Raw genomic sequence first — 16,593 nt, forward strand, 5'->3', positions numbered from 1 at the left:
TGCTAAATTATTCTCAGTCTATAACCTTCCTCCCTGGCACAATATTGGGTTAAAGCTCTCCTATGGTAAATTCAATGATGCGCATAATGCGGTACCTTAGCTCTTCAAACACCCCATTTCCATCAACTGATGATATCGCTAAAAGTTATTGTACCTCAGTGCACAATTGATTGACTTTGGCAGCCATAGAAACTTCCTGAAGTTAATGCCCTGTTTAGAGTGGAGATGGGCTCTCCCACCAGAGTCTCAACTGCAGGACTTTGAACCTTGGCACATTCTCTTTGAAAGAGGGTCATGCCAAGTCGTGCTGACCTCCACATCTTTATTAATGTTTCTCTTGATAGTCAGGAGCAGGGCAATTTCATTTAGCTAATGCGCAAATTTAATTCAAATTTATCTCTCCAAGTAACTGATTTAAAAGGGACTCAACTGTTAACCTGTTCAGGAGAAGTCTAGCCAGTCTGACCTACCTCAAGTGTCCAACTAGTCACAGGCTCAAGACTGCCGACGAAGGACAGTGTGGTAGCTAGTGGCTCAGTGGTATCTTTATGCAGCCATGCAGGACAACTGTGACCACTTTCACCCAGCCCAAAATATATCATCTAATTGCAGGGCCATGAATAAGGAGGGTGACGTTGCTAAGTGGCCAGGAGTAGCTGATGGAGATAAGGGGAAGTAGCCAACGCTCAGCCTGTCACAGAATGCCGCCCACATTAATTAGCCCCGTATAACTCACAGCTGATCTGACAAAGCCGCCTAATTTACGGGTGGCTTGACAAAAGCACTAGAAAAAACAGACGATCCACGATCAACCACTTTGTTATGCTACTGTTTTTCCTCGCCACCTGAATTTTGACTGGTTGTGATGAGATATATATACACACTGTTTCCCTCTTCCTCCTGGTCTCATAGGACATTGAGAGACTCATTCAATTTGCAAGACTAATGCATTTAAGAACACATTCTGTTACAACTAGGAATCTTTCATTTCCTTAGCAAAATTATTAAAGTGTCAAACAGATTAATAAATAATGGCAAGTGTCCATTCCCCTTAAGCCAGTGGCTGTGTGTCAGTCTCAACCTTGAGATGAGAACATATAGACCCCAGAGAAGGCACAAAGAGGGTCGATATCATTTTTTGGCAGCCCTCCTGTGTAAACCCAAAAGGATCCTCCGTATTCATCACGGTGATTATGGGCTGACCTCCGTCTCCTATTAATTCTGCACTATACACCTACCACAGAGGAGTGTAAGCAAACTTGACACCCAGCCAATTACGTCTCTCCGAGGTGAGGGAGAGGTTATCGGTGGGGTGTTAGGGAGGTTGAAGATGCCAGCGGTGTGATCCCAGCTGGATCAAATCACTGTTTGCTTGGACAGGCCACGTTAATAAGATTGCTAACATCTTGCACCAGCAAACCAGTTTGAGAGGAAAAGCCTTATGGTTCCGTTACAGAGAATTACACAGCATGAAGCAGCTGCCATGTGTAATGAACACTCAGGGAGATAAAGGCGTAGATTCACTTGCAGAACACTGTAGGTGTTTATTTTGCCTTCACAGAAAGCATGGTCACAGGCAGGCAATGGTCATACACAGTTAGGCAAACATGCAGGTGAATCAAAACTAGGACTGAAGGCTATAACTGGTTCTCACAAACGAGCTAGGAAAAGGCTTAGTAGAGTCCAAACAAACAATACATCACAAAAGCACAAACAGAGTGAACTGAACTAAATAAGGAGCTGATGAGACCAGGTGAGTAACTAACACAGGTGAAATCAATGAACAAAAATGAAAGACAGGGCTATGTTCAAGAACACAACAAAACAGAACACAAGGTTGACTAAGAAAATAAATATAGAACCTTAAGACCATGAATCAAATTGACTAGCCAATAGTTTATTTAGAAGTACCATATATAAAGAAGGATTAAGGTTCTGTTTGTTTTCCACAATCACCTTAGACTTATCTGTGCGAACGTACAAAGAGTGACCAATTCAATTAAATGTTAAACAAAAATGTTAATCCTTTGACCCTGAGTCCCCTGTAGAGTTTAGCCTGTGAATGATAATTATATCCAATTAAAACATAGCGGAGATTCCTAAATCGGCCAGGTTCCTCATTTCGAGCCTTTGATATGCAGACCAGGATTAAATTGCCATTTTGAAGATACTAAACAACTCAATTAAAACCGCCAGACCCCGTCAGCGAGTGCAGAGATGGAATTCAATCGAATGAGCGCACCAGGTCTGGCCTTGATAACGCACTGAGTGAGATGTATATGCATCTCTCCAGTACGTGCCTGGTCCTGTTGTGTCTGAGTCCGGTTCATCCATGATGGAGGAGGGTATTACAAGAGCTCAGCAGAGAGCAGCAGGTCTAGCTTCTAGAATACAGACCCAGTTCCCTTAGTATTCCAATGGCTTTTCACTAGATGCTGTTAACTTTATGGCTCATTAGAAATGGAAATAATGCGTATTCCATAGATCAAGCGGCATGTATTTCCATTTGGCCATTTGTGTATGAATGAGAATGTGAGGTTTTTTTGTATGTCATCAGAACATTGGGATTCTAGGATGTTCATTTGATAAATGTCCTGGGCCCAGTTTTTCAAAAGTGATCTATATTTCACCTATCAAACAGGATTAAATGCATAAAAATAGAAGAGGATTCCCCACTCAAGTCAATGATTTATCCATTCTATTCATTCCATTTCTATGCATTTAATCCCATCGGATAAGCGAAATCCAGATAGATAACTTTTGAAAAACTGGGCCCTGGAGTAGTTTTCTGAGAAGAATTGGATCCGTTTGAGGTAGAAAATATGAAATCTAGACATGAAGAATGTTTTCGGTCCCAGGTGAGACTAAATGTATTTTGACAATGACATCTAGTCTGTGTATCATAAGATGTGTAGCAGGGTGTCTGAAACAAGCCCTGGATCCTGCGAGTGTTATGTTTTTACAACCTGAGGCAGTGTTGATATGGAGAATCATACTAACTTCCTGTATTGGAAGCCAGCCATTGGCTGTAGACAATGTGTTCAAGATCATCACCATTACATGTGTGAGCTATAACACATCTCATCTACACTCGTTTTACGCAGCTTCAAATTAATCAACATCAGTTATGCCACAACATTTGCTCTGGGATCCTTCCATGTCTAACTAAATTCCTTTTTTTTTTCAATGCGCCACTTAGCAAAGGACTCCAACAGAACAGAAGCTTATGTAACCATAAAACAGGAAATATAATTGATTGGCACTGTTGATGGAGAATAGTCCAGCCAAAAGCATGGTGTGAACAACAGCTGTGGTAGACACAATGACCTATTCAATCAAAACCTATATCCAGGTTCACTGGGGTTGGACAAGATTAGTCTTGCTCTGTGAATCCGTTGAAAGTAGAACTTGTCGTTAGTTTAACACAGTAAGCACTGTTTTATTATCAAATTAACTCCAACATTCATTATTTTAGTAGAAAAAAAGAACGAAAGGGAATGCTGCTGGGATACAACAGTAGAACTCTCTAGGTATAAGGAGCTCTTTGGTGAAAGGATTAAATGGTCTTTCAAAAAAAATTACCAACGAACTCTTCATATAATTAGTTTAAATGCCTTTAAGTTATGGAATGTTCAATAGAACAAAAAGTTAAAAACACTGACGCATTTCGGCAGCATGGCCTTGGTCAGGGAGTACAAAGAGGATTGTTATAGTTCTTATAGTCTATTTGTTTTTCTTAGCTTTTTGCATTATCCATAGGAAATTCTGTAAATGGTTTAAGTTAAGTAGGTTCCCGTTTGCAACATGTGTCATAAACAGTTTTATCAGTGAGTGGCACCTGATGTTCTCTTAGGGTAGCAGATGCATAAAGAGTTTTGTCTTCTTGTAGATAGAATCTGAACCCCTGTAGTCAAAACAAACATTGTGCTGAGACAAATACACGGTTGAATGGCAATGCTCAGAGGATTCAGCATGACTGGTAGCCAACAAAGATTTCAGTCACTATGAAATACTCTGACATTTTAATGTTATGCAGGGTTATTGTGTTATTGAGACGGCCATACATACACCATAGCATATTATTGGGTGGCTGGGAGAGGGAGTTTGACTATTTCAGGGGCCTTTGTGTAAGTGTCTGCTTTTATATCAGGAAAACTGGTTGGGAAGTTGAAGTTGCATTGCGGAGACAAAATGTTGATCTTATGAGAGAAAATGTGGCTTTTCAAGCAGAGAAGAGCAATAATTATATTTGCTGAGTAGAAGCTGTGTTTTCATGCAATTTCAGTACATTCCCCATTCAGTCAGTTTGGGTGGCTCTTACAGTATGGTCAACATTTATTCTGCCTGGGCGATCATGGCCTAAAGATGCATCTAAAGTAGAAACAGCATAGGCTGTGATCATACATTACCAGGCATGGAAATGTAGATCACTCAGCTCATAACCATAAGTATGAGATAATTGATCATTTCAATAAGCATTTTTCTACGGCTGGCAATGCTTTCCACCTGGCTACCCCTACCTCGATCAACAACCCTGCACCCCCCCCCCCCCCCCCTCCCAAAGCAACATGCCCAAGTCTCCCCCATTTATCCTTCACCCAAATCCAGATAGCTGATGTTCTGAAAGAGCTGCAAAATCTGGACCCCTACAAATCAGCCGGGCTAGACAATCTGGACCCTCTCTTTCTAAAAGAACTATAACAATCCTCTTTGTACTCCCTGACCAAGGCCATGCTGCCGAAACGCGTCAGTGTTTTTAACTTTTTGTTCTGTTGAACATTACATAACTTAAAGTCTAAAATGATCTAGAATCACTCTGGGAGCCATCAAGTGACCAGTTGCGCAATGTAGCCGCTTACGGGTATTCTTCAACACAAATGTGTAAAACTACGTCACAATGCTGTAGACACCTTGGGGAATATGGAGAAAAAGTAATCTGGTTGATAGCCCATTCACTGCTCAATAGGGACGCATTGGAACGCAGAGCTTTCAAAAGATGAGTCACTTCCAGATTGGATTTTTCTCAGGCTTTCGCCTACAATATCAGTTCTGTTATAATCACAGACAATATTTTTACAGTTTTGGAAACTTTAGAGTGTTTTCTATCCTAAGCTGTCTATTATATGCATATTCTAGCATCTTGTCCTGACAAAATATCCTGTTTACTACGGGAACGTTATTTTTCCAAAAATGAAAATACTGCCCCCTAGTCACAAAAGGTTCAAGTCTAAAATTATCTGCTGAAATTGTTGCAACCCCTATTACTAGCCTGTTCAACCTCTCTTTCGTATCGTCTGAGAACCCCAAAGATTGGAAATCTTCCGCGGTCATCCCCCTCTTCAAAGTGGGAGAACCTCTAGACCCAAACTGCTACAGACCTATATCTATCCTACCCTACCTTTCTAAGGTCTTCGAAAGCCAAGCTAACAAACAGATCACAGACCATTTCGAATCCCACCGCACCTTCTCCACTATGCAATCTGGTTTCAGAGCTGGTCATGGGTGCACCTCAGCCACGCTCAAGGTCCTAAACGATATCATAACCGCAATCGATAAGAGACAATACTGTGCAGCTGTATTTATCGACCTGACCAAGGCTTTGAACTCTGTCAATCACCACATTCTTATCGGCAGACTCAACAGCCTTGGTTTCTCTAATGACTGCCTCACCTGACTGCCTCACCTGGCACCTACCTACACCAACTACTTCTCAGACAGGGTTCAGTGTGTCAAATCGGAGGGCCTGTTGTCCGAACCTCTGGCAGTATCTACAGGGTTCAATCCTCGGGCCGACTATTTTCTCTGTATACATCAATGATGTCACTCTTGCTGCTGGTGATTCTCTGATCCACCTCTACACAGACGACACCATTCTGTATACGTCTGGCCATTCTTTGGACACTTTGCTAACTAACCTCCAGATGAGCTTCAATGCCATACAACACTTCTTCTGTGGCCTCCAACTGCTCTTAAATGCAAGTAAAACTAAATGCATACTCTTCAACAGATCGCTGCCCACACCTGCCTGTCCGTCCAGCATCACTACTTTGGACGGTTCTGACTTAGAATATGTGGACAACTACAAATACCTAGGTGACTGGTTAAACTGTAAACTCTCCTTCCAGACTCAATATCAACAATCCAAAATGTAATCTAGAATTGGGTTCCTATTTCGCAACAAAGCATCCTTCACTCATGCTGCCAAACATACCCTTGTAAAACTGACTATTCTACTGATCCTTGACTTCGGCAATGTCATTTCCAAAATAGCCTCCAACACTCTACTCAGCAAATTAGATCCAGTCTATCACAGTGCCATCCGTTTTGTCACCAAAGCCCCATATACTACCCAGCACTGCGACCTGTATGCTCTCGTTGGCTGGCCCTTGCTACATATTCGTCGCCAAACCCACTGGCTCCAGGTCATCTATAAAAGTCTTTGCTAGGTAAATCCCCGCCTTATCTCAGCTCACTGGTCACCATAGCAGCACCCATCCATAGCACGCGCTCAAGCAGGTATATTTCATTAGTCACCCCCAAAGCCAATTCCTCGTTTGGCCGCCTTTCCTTCCAGCTCTCTGCTGCCAATGACAGGAACGAACTGCAAAAATCACTGAAGCTGGAGAATCATATCTCCCTCACTAGCATTAAGCACTAGCTGTTAGAGGAGCTCACAGATTACTGCACCTGCACATAGCCCATCTGTAAATAGCCCATCCAACTACCTCATCCCCATACTGTTATTTATTTTATTTATTTTACTCCTTTGCACCCCAGTATCTCTTCTTGCACACTCATCTTCTGCATATCTATTACTCCCGTGTCTAATTGCTATATTGTAATTATTTCACCACTATGGCCTATTTATTGCCTTACCTCCCTTATCCTACCACATTTGCACAGACTGTATTATTCTATTGTATTATTGACTGTATGTTTGTTTATTCCATGTGTAACTCTGTGTTGTTGTTTGTGTCGCACTGCTTTGCTTTATCTTGGCCAGGTCGCAGTTGTAAATGAGAACTTGTTCTCAACTAGCCTTACTGGTTAAATCAAGGTGAAATAAAAAAATAAAAAAATAAAACTTCAAACAGTCCTGACCCACCATGTTCATTTGAACAGTACACAATTTTCGATCTTTATTTAGATTTGAAACAAATAATAAAAAGCCTCAAATGTTTGATTTTACCATAACTTTTAGATGATTTTTTATCGAAGCCTGATGTCTGAGGATGTCCGAATATGGATGCTTTGATCCACACGGACATGAGTGGGCGAGACAGGTGAACTACAGAAAGAGATTATGCGATTGGACACACACCGGCATTGTTGATACTCTAAAGCTAACTTATGGTGCCTTCGGAAAGTATTCAGACGCCTTGAAGCTTGGCACACCTGTATATTGGGAGGTTCTTCCATTCTTCTCTGCATATCCTCTCAAGCTCTGTCAGGCTGGATGTGGAGCATTGCTGCACTGCTATTTTCAGGTCTCTCCAGAGATGTTTGATTGGGTTCAAGTCCGGGCTCAGGCTGGGCCAATCAAGGACATTCAGAGACTTGTCCCGAAGCCACTACTGCATTGTCTTGGCTGTGTGCTTAGGGTCATTGTCCTGTTGGAAGGTGAACCTTTGCCCCCATTCTGAGGTCCTGAGTGCTCTGGAGCAGGTTTTCATCAAGGATCTCTCTGTACTTTGCTCTGTTCTTTGCCTCAATCTTGACTAGTCTCCCAGTCCCTGCCGATGAAAAACATCCCCACAGTATGCTGCTGCCAGCACCAGGCAGCATTAAAGCCCTGTCAGAGTGACCATCAGGTTCTTGGTCACCTTCCTGACCAAGGCCCTTCTCCCCCGATTGCTCAGTTTGTCTGGGCAGCCAGCTCCAGTAAGAGTCTTGGTGGTTCCAAACGTCTTCCATTTATGAATGATGGAGGCCACTGGGGACCGTCAATGCTGCATCATTTTTTTGTATCCTTCACCAGGTCTGTGCCTCGACACAATCCTGTCTCAGAGCTCTACGGACGATTCCTTTGACCTCATGGCTTGGTTTTTGCTCTGACATGCACTGTCAACTATGGGACCTTATATAGACAGGTGTGTGCCTTTCCAAATCATGTCCAATCAATTGAATTTACCACAGGTGGACTCCAATCAAGTTGTAGAAACACCTCAAGGATGATCAATGGAAACAGGATTCACCTAAGCTCAATTCCAGAGTCTCATAGCAAAGAGTCTGAATACTAATGTAAATAAGTTATTTCTGTTTTTCACATTTAATACATTTATGACATTTCTAAAAACCTATTGTGTGTAGACTGCTGAGGAGAATGTTTTATTTCATCAATTTTAGATTAAGGCTGTAACGTAACAAAATGTGGCAAAAGAATTGGGGTCTGAATACTTTCCGAAGGCATTGTATATGTCCAAAAATGGATGTAGTAACTGCAGATTGCCCCTTTAAATGCAAGCTGGTCCCTTACTTTCAGGTGAAAATAAAAATGCTGCCCATATGTTGTATTACGCTACGTGAAGCTTTGACCTTACTCAACATGTAAATATATACTGAACAAAAATATAAACACAACATGCAACAATTTCATTGATTTTACTGAGTTACAGTTCATATGAGGAAATCAGTCAATTAAAATAAATTCATTAGGCCCTAATTTATGGATTTCACATGACTGGGAATACATATATGCCTCTGTTGGCCACAGATATCTTTAAAAAAAATAGGCCTCACAATGGGTCTCAGCATCTCATCATGGTATTTTTGTGCATTCAAATTATACCATCGATAAAATGCAAATGTGTTTGTTGTCTGTAGATTATGCATGCCCATACCATAACCGCACCATAGGGCACTCTGTTCACAACATTTATATCAGCAAACCGCCCGCCCACATGATGCCATACATGTGGTCTGTGGTTGTGAGGCCGGTAGGATGTACTGCCAAATTCTCTAAAAAGATGTTGAAGGTGGCTTAAGGTAGAGAAATGAACATTCAATCCTATGGCAACAGGTCTGGTGGACATTCCTGCAGTCAGCATGCCAATTGCACACTCCCTCAAAACTTGAGATATCTGTGGCATTGTGTTATGTGACAAAACTGCACATTTTAGGGCAGACTTTTATTGTCCCCAGCACAAGGTGCACCTGTGTAATGATCATGCTGTTTCAATCCACTTCTTTATATTCCACACCTGTCAGGTGGATGGATTATCTTGGCAAAGGAGAAATGCTCACTAAAAGGGATGTAAACACATTTGTGCACAACATTTAATAGAAATAACCCTTTTGTGTGAACAGCAAATTTCTGGTCTATTATATTTCAGCTCATGAAACATGGGACCAACACTTTACATGTTGCGTTCATATTTTTATTCAGTGTAGTATGTTCAGACTTTTTTCTTTTAGAGGCTAAAGTTGAGAGACATAGGCTTTTCTTTCTCTCTCTGAACAACCTCTGATTGAGAAGGCAGCTGTTGCGTTTCTCAGGGGCACTATCAGTAGATCTGAACTAGCTAACCCCTGTCTACAACCAAGTCCTTCTAATCGAGAATGTGTCAGCTGGCGGACCTCTACTGCTCTCCAATTCACAGCACAATGCTTACCTCTATTAGGAAGTTTTGTTTGTCGCTCACTGCAGCAAGGCTAGTTTGACAGTGACACCCACTAACTAACTTCTGATGGCAGAGGTTTATGAACTTCTGGAACCAATTAGACATGCCAGAATTTGACATGAACAGATATTGTAAGGCTTGTGCAAATGTTGATGAAAGAGAAACCCCAAGATGGATTTGCTATGACTCTGGCTTATAGTACTGGCCTAAAAAATACACTTGGAGATGCATTATTTCAGATTTTGGACTAAACCAAAAACATTACTTCTGCCTGAAAGCCAGACCAGTGTATTCCAGAAATGTCATTTATAAAATGTGTTGCTTCCTGTTGCCCTACTTTTGTCTACTGTCCGAAATAGTGAAATGACAGAACACACGCACGCGCGCACTCGCTCGCTTGCACACACACACACACACACACACACACACACACACACACACACACACACACACACACACACACACACACACACACACACACACACACACACACACACACACACACACACACACACACACACACAGGAACAGGATGGGGTCTGATTCAGGGCTGGATGGAGAGAGGCAAACTCCAGGGCTGCAGTATACTGAGGATTCAGTGGAAACCTAATTACTTTTGTCTGTGGGAGATGGACGCCTTTGGCTCGTCAGCAGAATAGCAGACGAGATTTAGGGCCCTCAACAGCGCTGGGCGACACTGCTGCAAGGCAGGCTGGGAAGGAAGGCTGCAGATTGCTCAGACGGCCACTGACAGGGCTCTGCTCTCATTATACAGCCTCTATTAGTGGGCCAATGACACGTTTCATTGCTGTCTACAGTTGACGGGCATGTTTCCAGAGGCCACCCAAAGGCTAGTTATAGATACTGTATATAAATATATGAGTTTTGAAGTGGGACACAGATAACATTAATGCAAACCTTTTTAGAAAACAAAATCTTTATATGAGAATTATGGTGGCTCGATACTCTCGGCACGCTTGCAACACAGGGGACAGTCTCAGGTGCAGTCTGGCCTATTGTACTACCAGCGGGCGAGTGTGTTTACATAAAGACAACTGATTTCAGTGATGCCTCCAAGACACCTTGGGGTCACTCACTGCTTTGTGCACGTGTTAAATTGTATGTCTGTTATCTTTGGGCTGCAGACGTGAGGCTTTTTAATGTATCTTTTTAACTTTCTCTTAAATTTGCCAAAGAGCAAGTCCTCTCACTGGTCAATGGAACATGTCTCAGAATGACTTATCTGTCAATCAGTCTACTCTCCCACCCCAAATGCCTAACATTCTCAGACAAACTCACTTCTGCTAATGTTCAAATGGTCTCATAATCCACCATGGGTAGCCTGACTAATGGCTGCCTGTGGTGAATAAACATCAGCATGTCATCTGGACATTATAAATAACGCATTTTCTCAAAACATGGATTGGTAAAAAAAGATTATAACCATAACATTGATGAGGTAGAGTGCTAGATATGCTTCTTATCATCCAGGGTGTTTTCTCATATCAGTAGGCGTACTGTAAAGTAAACAAAAAGTGGCAACAGACAAAATAAATGTGAAGGAAAAAGATTTCTAACCTCGACGGGAGCACCCAGGCAACCCTGAGGCTACTATCAACGCTTTGCTACGGAGTTGCAAAGAAAAAGCCATATCTCAGTCTGGCCAATAAAAAGAAAAGATTAAGATGGGCAAAAGAACACAGACACTGGACAGAGGAACTCTGCCTAGAAGGCCAGCATCCCAGAGTCACGTTGAGACTGGTGTTTTGCGAGTATTATTTCATGAAGCTGCCAGTTGAGGACTTGTGTTGAGGATGTGTCTGTTTCTCAAACTAGACCTTCTAATGTTCTTGTCCTCTTGCTCAGTTGTTCACCGGGGCCTCCCACTCTTTCTATTCTGGTTAGAGACAGTTTGCGCTGTTCTGGGAAGGGAGTAGGACACAGCGTTGTACGAGATTTTCAGTTTCTTGGCCATTTCTCGCATGGAATAGCCTTCATTTCTCAGAACAAGAATAGACTGACGAGTTTCAGAAGAAATGTCTTTGTTTCTGGCCATTTTGAGCCTGTAATCGAACCCACAAGTGTTGATGCTCCAGATACTCAACTAGTCTAAAGAAGGCCAGTTTTAGTGCTTCCTGTATCAGCACAACAGTTTTCAGCTGTGCTAACATAATTGCAAAATGGTTTTCTAATGATCAATTAGCCTTTTAAAATGCTAAACTTGGATTAGCTAAAACAACGTGCCATTGGAACACAGGAGTGATGGTTGCTGATAATGGTTCTCTGTACATCTATGTAGATATTCCATTAAAAATCATCAATTTCCAGCTACAATATGAATTTACAACATTAACTATGTCTACACTATATTTCTGATAAATTTGATACTATTTGAATGGACAAAAAAGTACCTTTTCTTTCAAAATCAAGGACATTTTTAAGTGACCCCAAACTTTTGAATGGTACTGTATATATATTATGTATGTATGTATGTATGTATGTATGTATGTATGTATGTATGTATGTATGTATGTATGTATGTATGTATGTATGTATGTATGTATGTATGTATGTATGTATGTATGTATGTATGTATGTATGTATGTATATATAAATATATATATTACCAGGACTTGTACTCTGAGCATGCGCTGACCAACTGGCAAGTGTCTTCAATTACATTTTCAACCTCTCCCTGTCTGAGTCTGTAATACCTACATGTTTCAAGCAGACCACCATAGTCCCTGAGCCCAAGAACACTAAGGTAACCTGCCTTATTGACTACCGACCGGTAGCACTCACATCTGTAGCCATGAAATCCTTTGAAAGGCTGGTCATGGCTCACATCAACACCATTATCCCAGAAACTCTAGACCCACTCCAATTTGCATACCACACCAACAGATCCACTGTCACACCCTGACCATAGTTTGCTTTGTATGTTTCTATGTTTCGTTTGGTCAGGGTGTGATCTGAGTGGGCATTCTATGTTGTGTGTCTTGTTTGTCTGTTTCTGTGTTTGGCCTGATATGGTTCTCAATCAGAGGCAGGTGTTAGTCATTGTCTCTGATTGGGAACCATATTTAAGTAGCCTGTTTGGTGTTGGGGTTTGTGGGTGATTGTTCCTGTCTTTGTGTTTGTTACACCAGATAGGGCTGTTTGGTGTTGGGGTTTGTGGGTGAATGTTCCTGTCTTTGTGTTTGTTACACCAGATAGGGCTGTTTGGTGTTGGGGTTTGTGGGTGAATGTTCCTGTCTTTGTGTTTGTTACACCAGATAGGGCTGTTTGGTGTTGGGGTTTGTGGGTGAATGTTCCTGTCTTTGTGTTTGTTACACCAGATAGGGCTGTTTGGTGTTGGGGTTTGTGGGTGAATGTTCCTGTCTTTGTGTTTGTTACACCAGATAGGGCTGTTTTTGCTTTTTTTCACGTTTTCTTGTTTTTTGTATATTGTTCTATTTTCATCTTTATTAAAGATGTATCACAATAACCACGCTGCGTTTTGGTCCGCCTCTCCTTCAACAGAAGAATCCCGTTACACAATCTCTATTGCCCGTTACGCAATCTCTATTGCACTCCACATTGCCCTTTGACAACTGGACAAAAGGAAATCCTATGTGAGAATGCTATTAATTTACTACAGCTCAGCGTTCAACACCATAGTGCCCTCGAAGCTCATCACTAAGCTAAGGACCCTGGGACTAACACCTCCCTCTGCAACTGGATCCTGGATTTCCTGAAGTGCCATCCCCAGGTGGTAAGAGTAGGTACCAACACATCCGCCACGCTGATCCTCAACACGGTACCCCTCAGGGGTGTGTGCTCAGTCCCCTCCTGTACTCCTTGTTCACTCATGACTGCATGGCCAGGCACGACTCCAACACCATTATTAAGTTAGCTGATGACACAACAGTGGTAGGCCTAATCACGACAACGATGAGACAGCCTGTAGGGGGGAGGTCAGAGATCTGACCATGTGGTGCAAGGACAACAACCTCTCCCTCAATGTGATCAAGACAAAGGAGATGATTGTGGACTACAGGAAAAGGAGGACCGAGCACGCCCCCATTCTCATTGACGGGGCTGTAGTGGAGCAGGTTGAGAGTTTCAAGATCCTTGGCATCCACATCACCAACAATCAAACATGGTCCTATTCCCCCTCAGGAAACTAAAAGGATTTGGCATGGGTCCTCAGATCCTCAAAAGGTTTTACAGATGCACTATCGACAGCATCCTGACAGGTTGCATCACTGCCTGGTATGGCAACTGCTCTGCCTCCGACCGCAAGGCACTACAGAGGGTAGTGCGTACGGCCCAGTACATCACTGCGGCCAAGATTTTATATAGCCCCGCTATTATTATTTACTGCTGTCCTCTAAATATTTGGTATTTTTATCTCATACTTTTTTGGGGGGGGGGGTATTTTCTTTAAACTGCATTGTTGGTTAAGGGCTTGTAATTAAGCATTTCACTGTGTCACAGGTGTTGTATTTGACACGTGACAAACACCGTTTGATTTGATTTGATTTGATTTTGATATACACTACCGTTCAAAAGTTTGGGGCCACTTAGATATTTGATCCTGTAGGAAATTATATTATCTTGACTATATTTCCTATTCATTTTTGCAACTCATTTCATGTATGTTTTCATGGAAAACAATGACATTTCTAAATGAAAGGGTATCAAGAATATACATATGCTTGCTTCAGGTCCTAAGCTACAGGCAGTTCCATTTTGGTATGTCGTTTTAGGCAACAACAAAAAATGAAAAAAAAGGGTCAGATCCTTAAGAGGTCACCCTCTTTTCACCCTCTTTTCCCTTTTAACGAGCAGGAGAAAATGTTTGAATAGTCTTGCAAGCCTGGCATCACATCCCTCATAGACCCCCATTGGTGAGATTTACAAGCCATATGTTCTCTTTCTTCCACCTATGCAGCACAGCCATACGACTGGCTTCCATATATTTCCGGACAGGCTCTTCAGATGAGGAGAGAACAACATATATCTAGGATCTCACTTCCTCTGACAATACCAAGCCTGCCTTCCATTTAGTCATGTTATGTTCCATTGCTTTGAGACCTCCCTAGATCTTGTCCTCCTCCCCCACTCAAAATGGACTGTTCGTATAACTGAGGAGGATCAGTTCTGCATTAAGTCTCAAATAAATAATATTAACACATAACGGAAGCGTGTTTTACATGGGGAATATTGTTTCGTTCAAGTACATAAAATCCAAATGTACATTATTCCGGTGCAAGAAAAACGTCTGAATCCACACTTTCACTCTAACAAATGGAGACGGTTTAACAACATGACATGGCTATCTGGACGTGAAGCGAGCAAACGTGCTCTCGTCCATTTGTCAACAGACTGTTCTTGACTCCAGTGTACAGAGTAGAGGGGTATTGTGCCAGGGACAGATGGGTAGCCTACATTGTGAATGCAGTTCGCATCTGCTGAGATACAGTATATTGTCATGAATGCGTGCCATTGTATGTTCGGGGTAAGTGTAGAAAGAAAATAAATGAATGGCCTAAGCTCTATGCCAACAACTACTGTTTATATGCAACAGTGCATTCAGAATATTCAAGATTGCCAGCTGTGTTTCTTTAGCTTTATCGATGACAGAGAACCATAAAAGGCCTGTGAGGGAGATGATAAATGTTGGTATTCCCTGAACAGATGGCATTCTTGCCAAACACACAATTTCCAGCCGCACCTGGTAAGACTTCAGACAGAGCCCAGTTTAGGCAGTAATTGCATAGTGGGTAAGGGAAAGGAAATGCCACCCTGTGAATGGCTACCTTAAGAGAGTCAGTGTACAGTGTACTCTCCTCAGCAATACTGAAACCACAGTGAAGTTATGCTGAAACATGGTTAACAAGAGAGAGATGTATTAGGCATTGTGTATTTCTGAAAACACTGACAACACTAGCGCAGAGTCTTGGAATCGTAGATGGTAGAATTATGCTATTCATTAAGGTAGTGCTTCACAATAGAAATAAACATGTTAAAAACCGTTAGTGTACTGTAAGTAATATAAGACAAGAATTTTTGTAGTTGAAGTGCCATAATCACAACATTGAAAATGTGAATCTAAACATTTCCCATATTGTCCACAGTATGAGTTTAATGAAGTTTGACTCCAAATGGAAGGCAATGGTTGTTAAACTATCAGATTAGTCATAGATTCTGGAAAACATATTAAGACTTCTGGAATTGTGGCAACCTTTGACCCTTTGGCCTGCACACACTTGGTATCTCTCCAGTCACCATGGCACAGATATCCCTGATGGTATCTCTCAAGTCACCATGACACAGATATCCCTGATGGCATCTCTCTAGTCACCATGGCACAGATATCCCTGATGGCATCTCTCCAGTCACCATGGCACAGATATCCCTGATGGCATCTCTCCAGTCACCATGGCACAGATATCCCTGATGGTATCTCTCCAGTCACCATGGCACAGATATCCCTGATGGTATCTCTCAAGTAACCATGGCACAGATATCCCTGATGGTATCTCTCCAGTCACCATGACACAGATATCCCTGATGGCATCTCCCCAGTCACCATGGCACAGATATCCCTGATGGCATCTCTCCAATCACCATGATACAGATATCCCTGATGGCATCTCTCCAATCACCATGATACAGATATCCCCGACGGCATCTCTCCAATCACCATGATACAGATATCCCTGACGGCATCTCTCCAATCACCATGATACAGATATCCCTGACGGCATCTCTCCAATCACCATGATACAGATATCCCTGATGGCATCTCTCCAGTCACCATGATACAGATATCCCTGACGGCATCTCTCCAATCACCATGATACAGATATCCCTGATGGCATCTCTCCAGTCATCACTGACCTTGAAAGTCACTCAAGCTAATTAGACAAATGCAATAGACTTTAAAACTAATGTCGCCTGTCTTCACACATTTACTAATTTTCTT

Source organism: Oncorhynchus kisutch, linkage group LG19 (assembly GCF_002021735.2).
Source record: "Oncorhynchus kisutch isolate 150728-3 linkage group LG19, Okis_V2, whole genome shotgun sequence".
NCBI classification, from domain to species: Eukaryota; Metazoa; Chordata; class Actinopteri; order Salmoniformes; family Salmonidae; genus Oncorhynchus; species Oncorhynchus kisutch.